Raw genomic sequence first — 12,643 nt, 5'->3', positions numbered from 1 at the left:
GGCATCACGTCACTGATGCCTGCTGGGGCCGGCACTTCCGCCCTTAGCTCACTATACAGGGTGCATCCAGCTGTTTTACCACTACAACTCCCAGCTTGCCCTGACATCTACTGGCTGTCAGGGCATTCTGGGAGTTTTAGTGGTGAAACAGCTGGAGCCACCCTGTGGTGAAAACAATAACTTTATTAGCGCAGCAGTGCTACTTCGGGAGCAGCAGCAGCAGCGGCGGCGGCGCTCTCCCGAACCCCGCTCCCCACTCCCCACCCCCATACCTCTAGTGCTGAACAGCGGCGCTCCCCCGAATCCCGCTTCCCCAACCCCATTCCTCCAGTGGTGAAGACTTACCGGAGGATCAATGAGCTGCCTCCGGACAGGGTATTGGCCTCCGGACAGGGTAACGGGGGCGGGCGGGGCCGTGCGCGAGGCCAGTGGAGCTGGCCAATGCGCGCAGCCCCAGCTATCAGCGTGCTTGCTCTCGCCTGTCTGAGTGACAGGCGGGAGCGAGCACCGCAGTGACTGGATTTCGACTCATTGCCAGGCTGAAATGAGTCAAAATCCAGTAGTGATGTCACTGCAGAATGCATTCGGCCACTAGGAGGGCGACCCCTAGTGGCCGGATTTAAAAGTGATTTTAAACTTGTTTAAAATCACTTTTTTTAATTAAAGTATATTAGAGATATGTTGTAGTACTTAAGTACTACAACATATCAATTTTTAGATTTCATGACAGTGCCCCATCAAAAAAACTTTTGATATATTATAGATTAATGTATGCAGAATAACTTTACAATTGCATGTTATTAAAAAATGTGCTTCTTTCTATTTAATTTTCCACTTTGAAGAAATGACCACTAGGGGTCTCCCTACCAGTCCTGGCAGCAAGCATTTCAGACTCATGCTGGAGTCCTAAACACTACGAGCTGCCAGTCTGCTTTGTTCACAAAGGAGAACACTCAGAGCTGTCAGCTTGCTTTGTTCACAGCCTGTTTGGCTGTGAACAAAGCAGGCTGGCAGCTCTGAGTGTTTAGGACTCCAGCATGAGTCAGAAATGCTTGCTGACAGGACTGATCGGGAAAAATACAATAGAAAGAAGCATATTTTTCATTAACATGCTATTGGAAAGTTATTCAACATTCATTAATCTAAAATATATCAAAAGTTTATTTGATGAGAGGTACCCTTTAAAATAGTGTGTACTAGTATAGGCATTTTATTTGGTGTTTCATCCCCTGCATTTTTCTTCTAAAATAATATTTATTTCTATAGCACCAACAAATTACGCAGCGATTTGACATTACAGTAAGAATTATTATTGATTATTCAAACAAGAAGAGTGAGGGCCCTGCTCACGGGAGCTTACGGTCATGTGATTCTTTCATCATGTGAGATGAGGATTTCTACTGAGGAATTAAAGGGGTACTCCGCCCCTAGGCATCTTATCCCCTATCCAAAGGATAGGGGATAAGATGTCTGATCGCGGGGGTCCCACCACTGGCGACCCCCACGATCTCCCTGCTGCAACCGGCGTTCATTTAGAGCGTCGGGTGCAGCGCCGGTGGCTTGTGACGTCACGGTCGCACCCCGCTCGTGATGTCACGGCCATGCCCCCTCAATGCAAGTCTATGGGAGGGGGCGTGACGGCCGTCACGCCCCCTCCCATAGACTTGCATTGAGGGGGGCGTGACCGTGACGTCACGATCCTCCTCCCCGCATCACCAGTCATCCGGAAAGCATTTTTTCCCCACCTATAGAGAGCTCTTCCCCTGCATTTCATATGATTCTTTGATCATGTTACTCTAGGATTTCTATAGAAGAAATGGGGAAAAGTGCTATAAAAAATGCCAATGCTAAACCCATATGGTGTGTTTTATGAAATTTTTCTCCTCCTATAGAAACGCTCTTTCATGGCTCACCCACTTCCCGCCCAATCGCTTGTCCTTTCTTTCCTTCCGTCTTGGCGCTGTTGATGATACAACTCCTTTACTTTTTAGACATCTGGAGGGGCAAGCTGTGCATAACTAGCTTGCCCCCTGACTGGTGAGCAGTTAAGGGGTTAAGAAATGTACAGGCAAGGTTTTTTAGCCCCCTCCCCCGCCTGTAAAAACTTGTTGGTAACTATAGTGGTATGTCCCATGGGTGGGGGGGAAGGAGTGCACCAATCAGGGGTTTAATAGTTTCCCGGGCTTTCAGGGGCCCTCCCCTGGGTATTTATAGCTGTGGTGCCTCCCTTCCCCCCTCAATCTGCCCAGGACCCGGAGTTTTGCCCTCCCTCCCTCCCTTTTTGTATCTCTGTTTATTGTAAGTCACAGCTTGGCGGTAAGAAGATGGTGAAAGCGGGGTCAACCCGGGGTAGACCTCCACACAGGACAGTGTGGCAGCACCTCTCGGGTTGGCAAGAAGCCAATCGGTGTCTTTGTTACAGTTAAATTGTTATTTATATAAGTAATTTTATAAATAAAGCTGTGGCCGATTACCACCCATGAAAAGTTGAATTGTTGTTGTGTCAGTTATTATTTAATTATTTATTGTAATAAGGGGGAGGGGTAGTTATAGCCTGCTAGGAGCTAATTGGGTCTCAACAGTCTTTACAAATGCGAGCATAATCTGGATATGTTGATAATATAAATCCGGCCAATATACGTAGCAAAGATATATGGGTATTCATAATACATCTGTATATTTACACAGTGGCCCAATACTGACAAATAAAACGAGCATAACTAAGTATACATTGTGCTGTACAATAAGATCAGAGGAATTGATTGTACAGCATACATTATACTTAGTTATGCTCGTGTTATATGTCCGCATTGGGCCACTGTGTAAATAATAGATATATACCTTTATGATTACCCATATATTGGATGGATTCATAGTGATATCTAGTGATCGTAGCTATTTCGTGTGTCTGATGCTTCTTTCCTCTTCTATTTTTACTTTCACATCTTCCTCTTAGGTCTCATGTACATAGAAAAAAAACATGAGATCAGAAGCACACGAGGAATGGTGTGGGCCCAACATGGATCCAACGCGGTCCGCGTTAGATCTTTGATAGAGGGTGTGAGGAGGACAGATGGAATGGCTCTAGGGGCAGATGGCATTAACCCCTTGTGTTCGTGACGCCAGGGCGTGGTTTATCCTCATTACCACCAGAAGGTATACCACTGGATCCTGGGCTAGGCATGGGGGGCAATAATGACTTCGATGCCAAGTTATGGAACAATGGTAGCTTTACTGAGTTATCCAGGTGGAATAGTCTATACAGCTTAGCCAGGCCCACGGAGGTGACCAGTGACTTCAGAGACTTGGGGCTTGCTGGAACTTTTGATGCAGGCCACACTGACTGAAGACAGTTGTCACGATGCCGGCTGGCAGGTAGTGGATCCTCTGTGCCAGAGAGGGATGGCGAGGACCGCGCTAGTGGACCGGTTCTAGGCCACTACAGGTTTTCACCAGAGCCCGCCGCAAAGCGGGATGGTCTTGCTGCGGCGGTAGTGACCAGGTCGTATCCACTAGCAACGGCTCACCTCTCTGGCTGCTGAAGATGCTGAAGATAGGCGAGGTACAAGGGAGTAGGCAGAAGCAAGGTCGGACGTAGCAGAAGGTCGGGGGCAGGCGGCAAGGATCGTAGTCAGGGGCAACGGCAGGAGGTCAGGAACACGGACTAGGAACAGACAAGGGAACGCTTTCACTAGGCACAAGTGCATCAAGATCCGGCCAGGGAGTGCAGGGGAAGTGAGGTGATATAGGGAAGTGCACAGGTGAACACACTGATTGGAACCACTGCGCCAATCAGCGGCGCAGTGGCCCTTTAAATCGCAGAGACCCGGCGCGCGCGCGCCCTAGGGAGCGGGGCCGCGCGCGCCGGGACAGAACAGACGGAGAGCGAGTCAGGTAGGGGAGCCGGGGTGCGCATCGCGAGCGGGCGCTACCCGCATCGCGAATCGCATCCCGGCTGGCAGCGGAATCGCAGCGCCCCGGGTCAGAGGACGTGACCGGAGCGCTGCCGCGGGGAGAGTGAAGCGAGCGCTCCGGGGAGGAGCGGGGACCCGGAGCGCTCGGCGTAACAGTACCCCCCCCCTTGGGTCTCCCCCTCTTCTTGGGGCCAAAGAACCTGAGGAAAAAAAAACTCAATTTTTTTCCGTGATGAGGTCCGATGCAAATTAGGAGGGGTTCTGTGTGGAAACGTACGAGACAGTCCAATCTTTTATTGTAAAAACAATAGATGTAGAGGGGTCTGGCGAGACTGGTCACAGGAACGTAGAACCTGTTGATGAGAGAGGCCAAAAAAAATTTTCCTGCAGATCCGGAATCCAAGAAGAGCATAGTAGAGAAGGAGAAGGTAGAGGCAGATATCCGCACAGGCACAGTAAGGCGTGGAGAAGCAGAGTTGACATCAAGAACTGTGTCACCTTTGTGCGGAGTCAGCGTACGTCTTTCCAGGCGGGGAGGACGGATAGGACAATCCTTCAGGAAGTGTTCGGTACCGGCATAGTACAGGCAAAGATTCTCCATGCGGCGTCGTGTCCTCTCTTGAGGTGTCAAGCAAGACCGGTCAACTTGCATAGCCTCCGCGGCGGGAAGCACAGGAACAGATTGCAGAGGACCAGAGGAGAGAGGAGCCGGAGAGAAAAAACGCTTTGTGCGAACAAAGTCCATATCCAGGCGGAGCTCCAGACGCCATCCGGAAGAACGCATGTCAATGCGAGTGGCTAGATGAATGAGTTCATGTAGGTCAGCAGGAGTCTCTCGTGCGGCCAGAACATCTTTAATGTTGCTGGATAGGCCTTTTTTAAAGGTCGCGCAGAGAACCTCACTATTCCAGGACAACTCGTAAGCAAGAGCACGGAACTGAATGGCGTACTCGCCAACGGAAGAAACACCCTGGGCCAGGTTCAGCAGGGCAATCTCGGCTGAAGAAGCTCGGGCAGGTTCCTCAAAGACACTTCGAATTTCCGAGAAGAAGGAGTGTACAGAGGCAGTGACGGGGTCATTGCGGTCCCAGAGCGGTGCGGCCCATGACAGGGCTTTTCCAGACAGAAGGCAGAACACGAAAGCCACCTTAGACCTTTCAGTAGGAAACTGGTCCGACATCATCTCCAAGTGCTGGGAACATTGCGAAAGAAAGCCACGGCAATACTTAGAGTCCCCATTAAATTTGTCCGGCAAGGACAGGCGGAGGCTAGGAGTGGCCACTCGCTGCGGAGGAGGTGCAGGAGCTGGCGGAGGAGAAGATTGCTGGAGAAGTTGCGACTGAAGTTGGTGCGAAATGGTGGACATTTCCGACAGCTGACGGGTTAGAAGGGCGATCTGTCGGGCTTGCTGGGCGGCCACCGTGGTGAGGTCAGCGACAACTGACAGAGGAACTTCAGCGGGATCCATGGCCGGATCTACTGTCACGATGCCGGCTGGCAGGTAGTGGATCCTCTGTGCCAGAGAGGGATGGCGAGGACCGCGCTAGTGGACCGGTTCTAGGCCACTACAGGTTTTCACCAGAGCCCGCCGCAAAGCGGGATGGTCTTGCTGCGGCGGTAGTGACCAGGTCGTATCCACTAGCAACGGCTCACCTCTCTGGCTGCTGAAGATGCTGAAGATAGGCGAGGTACAAGGGAGTAGGCAGAAGCAAGGTCGGACGTAGCAGAAGGTCGGGGGCAGGCGGCAAGGATCGTAGTCAGGGGCAACGGCAGGAGGTCAGGAACACGGACTAGGAACAGACAAGGGAACGCTTTCACTAGGCACAAGTGCATCAAGATCCGGCCAGGGAGTGCAGGGGAAGTGAGGTGATATAGGGAAGTGCACAGGTGAACACACTGATTGGAACCACTGCGCCAATCAGCGGCGCAGTGGCCCTTTAAATCGCAGAGACCCGGCGCGCGCGCGCCCTAGGGAGCGGGGCCGCGCGCGCCGGGACAGAACAGACGGAGAGCGAGTCAGGTAGGGGAGCCGGGGTGCGCATCGCGAGCGGGCGCTACCCGCATCGCGAATCGCATCCCGGCTGGCAGCGGAATCGCAGCGCCCCGGGTCAGAGGACGTGACCGGAGCGCTGCCGCGGGGAGAGTGAAGCGAGCGCTCCGGGGAGGAGCGGGGACCCGGAGCGCTCGGCGTAACAACAGTTTGACATTGACTGACTTGACTGAGACTGACTATACTCCGTTTGTTGCTTACCAGGTTCTGACTGGGACCTGGGGGTTGTGGACTTGTAGACTTGTGGCTGTGTGGTTGACTTGAGGCCTCCTCTGGACTCTAGACACACTCTTAGGACTTGACTGCACTGGACCTCAGCAAAGACTTAACTCGAAATCAAGAGAGCGAGCTAGCTCCTCCTAGGGCTTATATGAGGGAGACTAGGAGGGGTCCCATAGGTCACCCTAAGGTCACATGGTCACTGATTCCTCCCTGTGTTACAATCACATGACACTGGTTAATCACATATCAACGGTTCTTGAAGACATAACACTTTTATATACAATACACAGCATAAAGATACCAGGGGAACAGGTGCAGGGGGCCCAGTGGACACTGCAGGGAGGCTGCCTGACAGGGCAGCAAGGGTACAGGGGTACAACTCCTGTACCCAGCCACCACAGATCCATGTTGCGCCCACACCATTCCTCGTGTGCTTCGGATATCATATACTTTTGTTTTTGAAAGCCTGAATAGCTGTTTTCTGTCACCAACATTTATAAAACAGTGTAACATGTCATAGTAAATGTGAACAAAAATGAGGTCTAACCTCTGTCCTCTTCAAACAGGGATGGCCCCACATACTTTCTGCTACCCCCAGGCCAGAAGGCACCTTCAAGGTTAAGGCTGAAGTTTAAGAAGAACCAGACTTGCTTCTGGCCTCCAGCAGGACTGCCACCCCAGTATCCACCAAGGTACAGTATCTTCCTACAGATGTTGGTAGAAGAGACACCATCTATACATCTTTAGTAAGCTTAAAGTTTCCACCAAATCTTTACCAAGGCCCTTTAAGAATTGATTCCATTTTTGTAACACTACGGGGGAGATTTATCAAAACCTGTCGAGAGGAAAAGTTGCCCAGTTGCCCATAGCAACCGGATCAGATTACTACTTTCATTTTGCAGAGGCCTTGTTAAAAAATGAAAGAAGCGATCTGATTGGTTGCTATGGGCAACGTTTCCTATATTCTTTTATATATATACACACCGTATATACTCGAGTATAAGCCGACCTGAAGATAAGCCGAGGCCCCTAATTTCACCCCAAAAACCCAGTAAAAGTTATTGCCTCGACTATAAGCCTAGGGTGGGAAATACATCATCCCCCCCGTCATCATCCATACCCCTGTCATTAACACCCTCATCATCATCACCCTGTCTACATCACCACCTGCCATCATCCCCCCCTTCATCATTACCCTGTCATCATCCCCCCCTTCATCATTACCCTGTCATCATCCCCCCCTTCATCATCACCACCTGTCATCATCCCCCTTCATCATTACCCTGTCATCATCCCCCCCTTCATCATTACCCTGTCATCATCCCCCCTTCATCATCACCGCCTGTCATCATCCCACTGTCATCATCCCACACCCCCCCTTCATCATCACCGCCTGTCATCATCCAACATCACCGCCTGTCATCATCCAACATCACCACCTGTCATCATCCCCCTGTCATCATCCTACAACCCCCCCTTCATCATCACCGCCTGTGATCATCCAACATCACCGCCTGTCATCATCCCCCTGTCATCATCCCACAACCCCCCCCTTCATCATCACCGCCTGTCATCATCCCACACACCCCCCTTCATCATCACCACCTGTCATCATCCCCTCCCCTCCCTTCATCATCACCACCTTTCAATGTCTGAACAGTGATCTTCAACCTGCGGACCTCCAGATGTTTCAAAACTAAAACTTCTAGGAGTTGTAGTTTTGAAACATCTGGAGGTCCGCAGGTTGAAGACCACTGAGGGCGGAGAGTTCACTCGAGTATAAGCCGAGTGGGGTGTTTTCAGCACGAAAAATCGTGCTGAAAAACTCGGCTTATACTCGAGTATATATGGTGTGTGTGTGTGTGTGTGTGTGTGTGTGTGTGTGTGTATATATATATATATATATATATATATATATATATATATACACCAACAAATGGTACCAGCTATAACTAGGCTCCTGTAAAATATAAGGGGATATCAAATTCACCAGAAAATGTAACTTTAATGTTATATACAATAATAAAAAAATTTTAAAAGCCACAGAAACAATGGATGGTACTGGGGTGAAGTTGAAGTAAAATTTTCTGGTGAACTTGCTGCTGTAGGTGACTATGGGGGAGATTTATCAAAACCTGTGCAGAGGAAGAGTGGTGCAGTTGCCCATAGCAACCAATCAGATTGCTTCTTTCATTTTCCACAGGCCTCTAAAGAGGCCTGTGGAAAATGAAAGAAGCAATCTGATTGGTTGCTATGGGCAACTGCACCACTCTTCCTCTGCACAGGTTTTGATAAATCTCCCCCTATATTCTTGTATGACAGAAGGAATCACCCGGGTTCTACTGTACCCACTGTAAACACCCTGCTAAAAATGTGGAATATTGCTAGAAAAATGGTTGTCTCCATCCTGTGACTATATTGCACTGTAAAAAAAAACGTATTTACAATTAATATAAGACTGAAGGAGGGATCTATAGGGAAGGCAATTGCCTAGGGCGTGACCTTGTTACAGACGGGTGGCACTTTTTATTATTTAAATTTTTTTTCAAGAAGTAAAAGAAAACATTGTACTCATTGGAATCCTACTGCGCTGTGCACATGGTGGAATTTCCGATTTCCGTGTTTACAGTATGAACTTTTCCATTCTTTCTGCGGGATCCACACGGAATGCATTGCCGTCTATGAAACGGCATACAGTGACCCCGACCTACAATGGCTCCGACATACGATAATTTCAACATACGATGGCCTCTCAGAGGCCATTGCATGTTGAAGGCAGCATCAACATACGATGCTTTTGTATGTCGGGGCCATTTCATAAACGGCTATCCGGCAGCGCTGACTGCTTCAGCTGCCGCCAGATAGCTGTTTACGGTGCCCCGTGTGGTCCGCTGACGATCACTTACCTGTCCTCGGGGCTCCGGAGCGTCCTCTTCGGGATCCCCTGCATTGCCGGTGCTCTTCTTCGTCGTCATCATGTCGCCGTGCACGCCGTCCCGTCATCGAATAGGAGCGGCGTGCGTAGTGACGTGATGGCGGCCATGGAGAGCGAGGATCCCGGGGAAGCAGAGATGTCCGGAGCGTTGTGGACACCCCGGGGATGCGGCGATAGCGATGGAGGGCGACATCCAGGGCAGCGGTGCGAGCGGGGATGGTCCAGAGCGGCGGGGACAGGTGAGTATAATTTCCTATTCTTTCCATTGCGCGGATCCCTCAACATACGATGGTTTCAACAAACGATGGTTCATTTGGAATGGATTACCATCATATGTTGAGGGACCACTGTATACCCATGTGGTCCTAGCGCATATTATGCCGGCGCCCGCAGTCTGCGGAATGTCTGCATGAAGATTTTCCGTGCAGACCTTCCGGATGTCTGAACATAGCCTTAGGGTGTAGCGACCTCACTCTTCCCCCATATGACTACCATATAATAATGGGAAAATGGTGGTGCAGTGCTGCAGTGCAGCTCTTCTAGAAAAGTTACAGTTCGCAACGTATAGAACCCCCAACTATAGATGTAAGTAAGAATGTGGTGTGCGTGTATTCTGTCACTGCGGCTTGTGGTTCCGACCAGGTGCTAATGACAAGGAGAGACGAGTGAGACAAATAGCTGGATTATTCTAAGGATGGATGGATTATAGAAGAAAAATGCTTCGGCACTTGCACATTTCAAACATAGGTAAACGCTGGTTAAATTCACACCTGCTAAATGTTGTGGTGGTGCTCTGTCTGCAGATCACATGAAACACTTGAAAAGAGTATATAGATGACGGCACTCACCATACAGTAGCAGAGTCTTTATTGTAGAAATTGGTGCTTACAGGATATCCGCAGGCAGAGACAGTGAGGACGGGGGTGCACATGGGACAGACTGTTTCACGCGGGATCTCTACGACGGGGGTGTACACGGGACAGACTGTTTCATGCGACACACGCTTCCTCTAGCCGGGACCTTTAGGTCCCGGCTAGAGGAAGCGCGTGTCGCGTGAAACAGTCTGTCCTGTGTACACGCCTGTCAGATTCCGCGTGAAACAGTCTGTCCCATGTACACCCCCGTCCTCACTGTCTCTGCCTGCGGATATCCTGTATGCACCGATTTCTACAATAAAGACTTTGCTACTGTATGGTGAGTGCCGTCATCTATTTACTCTTTTCAAGTTATTCTTAGGATGGGCCTATTGCCTGTAGATACACGGTAATAGGCTTAAACAATATTCTCTGGTATATTAACAGTAAACCTCTCTAAAAGACCACCCCCTTCAGTCGACCACCTCTTTACAGAGACCAGATTTTCTTTTCCGCAATTATTATGCATTCTTTGAGAAGACCACCCTCCTAGAAGACCTTTTTTTTTTATTGGGTTGTCATTTCAAAGAGATTTCTCTGTACTTTCTAGCAGTGCACAGAAATGGGAAGCTTTTACTCAAAATAGACTGCTAAGTTGTTTGCAAAAAAAAAAAAAGAAGGAAGTATGCGGATAGCAGAACTTGTTAGCGCCTGGTGACAGCTCTCCGGGTCACACTTTATGTTAAGGGAACTTAACACGCATACTGCTCGTACAGTACACATAATGCTATACCCTATCTCTGTGATATACCATATGGTGAGGCTAACCTTTGGGACCCCTGCTGATCAGAAGAACAAAGGGATCTGGGTCCCTCTGTCTTAAAGGGGTACTCCCGTGGAAAACTGGTGCCAGAAAGTTAAACAGATTTGTAAATTACTTCTATTAAAAAATCTTAATCCTTCCAGTACTTTTAAGGGTCTGTATACTACAGAGGAAATTATTTTCTTTTTGGAACACAGAGCTCTCTGCTGACATCACGACCACAGTGCTCTCTGCTGACATCTCTGTCCATTTTAGGAACTGTCCAGAGCAGCATATGTTTGCTATGGGGATTTTCGCTTACTCTGGACTGTTCTTAAAATAGACAGGGATGTCAGGAGAGAGCACTGTGATCATGATGTCAGCAGAGAGCTCTGTCTTCCAAAAAGAAAACCATTTCCTCTGTAGTATTCAGCAGCTAATAAGTACTGGAAGGATTAAGATTTTTTAATAGAAGTCATTTACAAATCTGTTAACTTTCTGCCACCAGTTAATAAAAAAAAAAAGTTTTCCACGGGAGTGCCCCTTTAAGGTGCCCATACACCTATTTATAGCTGTCGGCTGATTGTTTTGGCCACCAACAGCTATTAATTGCCTTCACCCCATACATAACCATGAGCCAATGGTGGTCTACCTCCCCAAAAACAATAATGTCTGTCAGTTCACATCCAACAAACCATGATCCTTCTCTCCCCCAACATCTTTTGTCAGGGGAGAGTCAGGAAGCTTGACAGGAACGGATGACTTTTTCCTTCATGGGTATGGGAGCCTTTACCCCTGGCATGATGGTACTTCACATGACGGCACTACATCCGCAGGCAGAGACAGTGAGGATAAAGGTGTACACGGGACAGACTGTTTCACGCGACACGCGCGCTTCCTCTAGACGGGACCTAAAGGTCCCGGCTAGAGGAAGCTCGCGTGTCGCGTGAAACAGTCTGTCCCGTGTAAAACCCCGTCCTAGAGGTCCCGGCTAGGGGAAGCACGCGTGTCGCATGAAACAGTCTGTCCCGTGTACACCCCCATCCTCACTGACTCTGCCTGCGGATATCCTGTATGCACGGATTTCTACAATAAAGTCTTTGCTACTGTATGGTGAGTGCCGTCATCTATATACTCTCTTCAAGTTAACCTTAGGATGGGCCTTATGCCTGTAGATACACGGTCATAGGCTTAAACAATATTCTTTGAAATATTTACAGTAAACCTTTACCCCTGGCATGACGGCACTTCACAGATGTCTATACTACTTATCTCTATAGTCATAACCATAGCTATATCGACTGCAAAGGTACAGTTGCGCTAGGGGTCCCAGTGCCTGAGGGTATATACACACGTAGCAAAATTATTGCAAAAAAAACCATTGACCTATTCACACTGCAGAATTTCCGGACTCCTGACCCACCGAAAGAATGCACATGTTCATTTTCTCAGCAAATTTCCACACAGCCTGCGTTGCTATCACTGGTGACATTGCTATGAGCGGCACCGGTCTGCGTGGTATTAGCGAAGCCCGCTGCAGAAGGAGACATTCTGGGTACAAATTCTGTGTGAATGCACCCTAACTAAACCTAATGAAGGACCCATTATACCCATTATTTTGGACTGAATACATCTCGCCTTCTAAGGCTATGTTCACACACCAGAATTTCTGCACTGAATTTATAGTCAATACACTTCAATGGGATTCTGCTGTACCGTTCACACAGCAGGATTTCCGCTGCAGGAATTCCATTGAAGTGAATTGGCAATTCATTTCTGCAGAATTGACTGCAGAATTTCCATGCAGAATTCTGCCGTGTGAACATAGCCTTAAAGGGGTACTCCGGCGCTTAGACATCTTACGGG

General features: G+C 49.0%; 1 protein-coding gene and 1 long non-coding RNA gene across 3 annotated transcripts in view; one reads left to right on the top strand and one right to left on the bottom strand.

The window, feature by feature from the left end:
- FYB1 (FYN binding protein 1) overlaps positions 1-12,643 on the bottom strand; it is a 171,877-nt gene that overhangs the window by 82,888 nt on the left and 76,346 nt on the right. The gene's annotated exons all lie outside the window — the stretch shown is intronic.
- The window catches only part of LOC130295392 (uncharacterized), a 129,595-nt gene continuing 123,713 nt past the window's right edge, over positions 6,762-12,643 (top strand). The window contains exon 1 of the long non-coding RNA XR_008848812.1: positions 6,762-6,878. This is a non-coding gene — a long non-coding RNA (uncharacterized LOC130295392). The remainder of the gene's footprint in view (positions 6,879-12,643) is intronic.

This window comes from Hyla sarda, chromosome 1 (assembly GCF_029499605.1).
Source record: "Hyla sarda isolate aHylSar1 chromosome 1, aHylSar1.hap1, whole genome shotgun sequence".
NCBI lineage: Eukaryota > Metazoa > Chordata > Amphibia > Anura > Hylidae > Hyla > Hyla sarda.
This window is presented reverse-complemented; position numbering and strand designations above follow the sequence as displayed.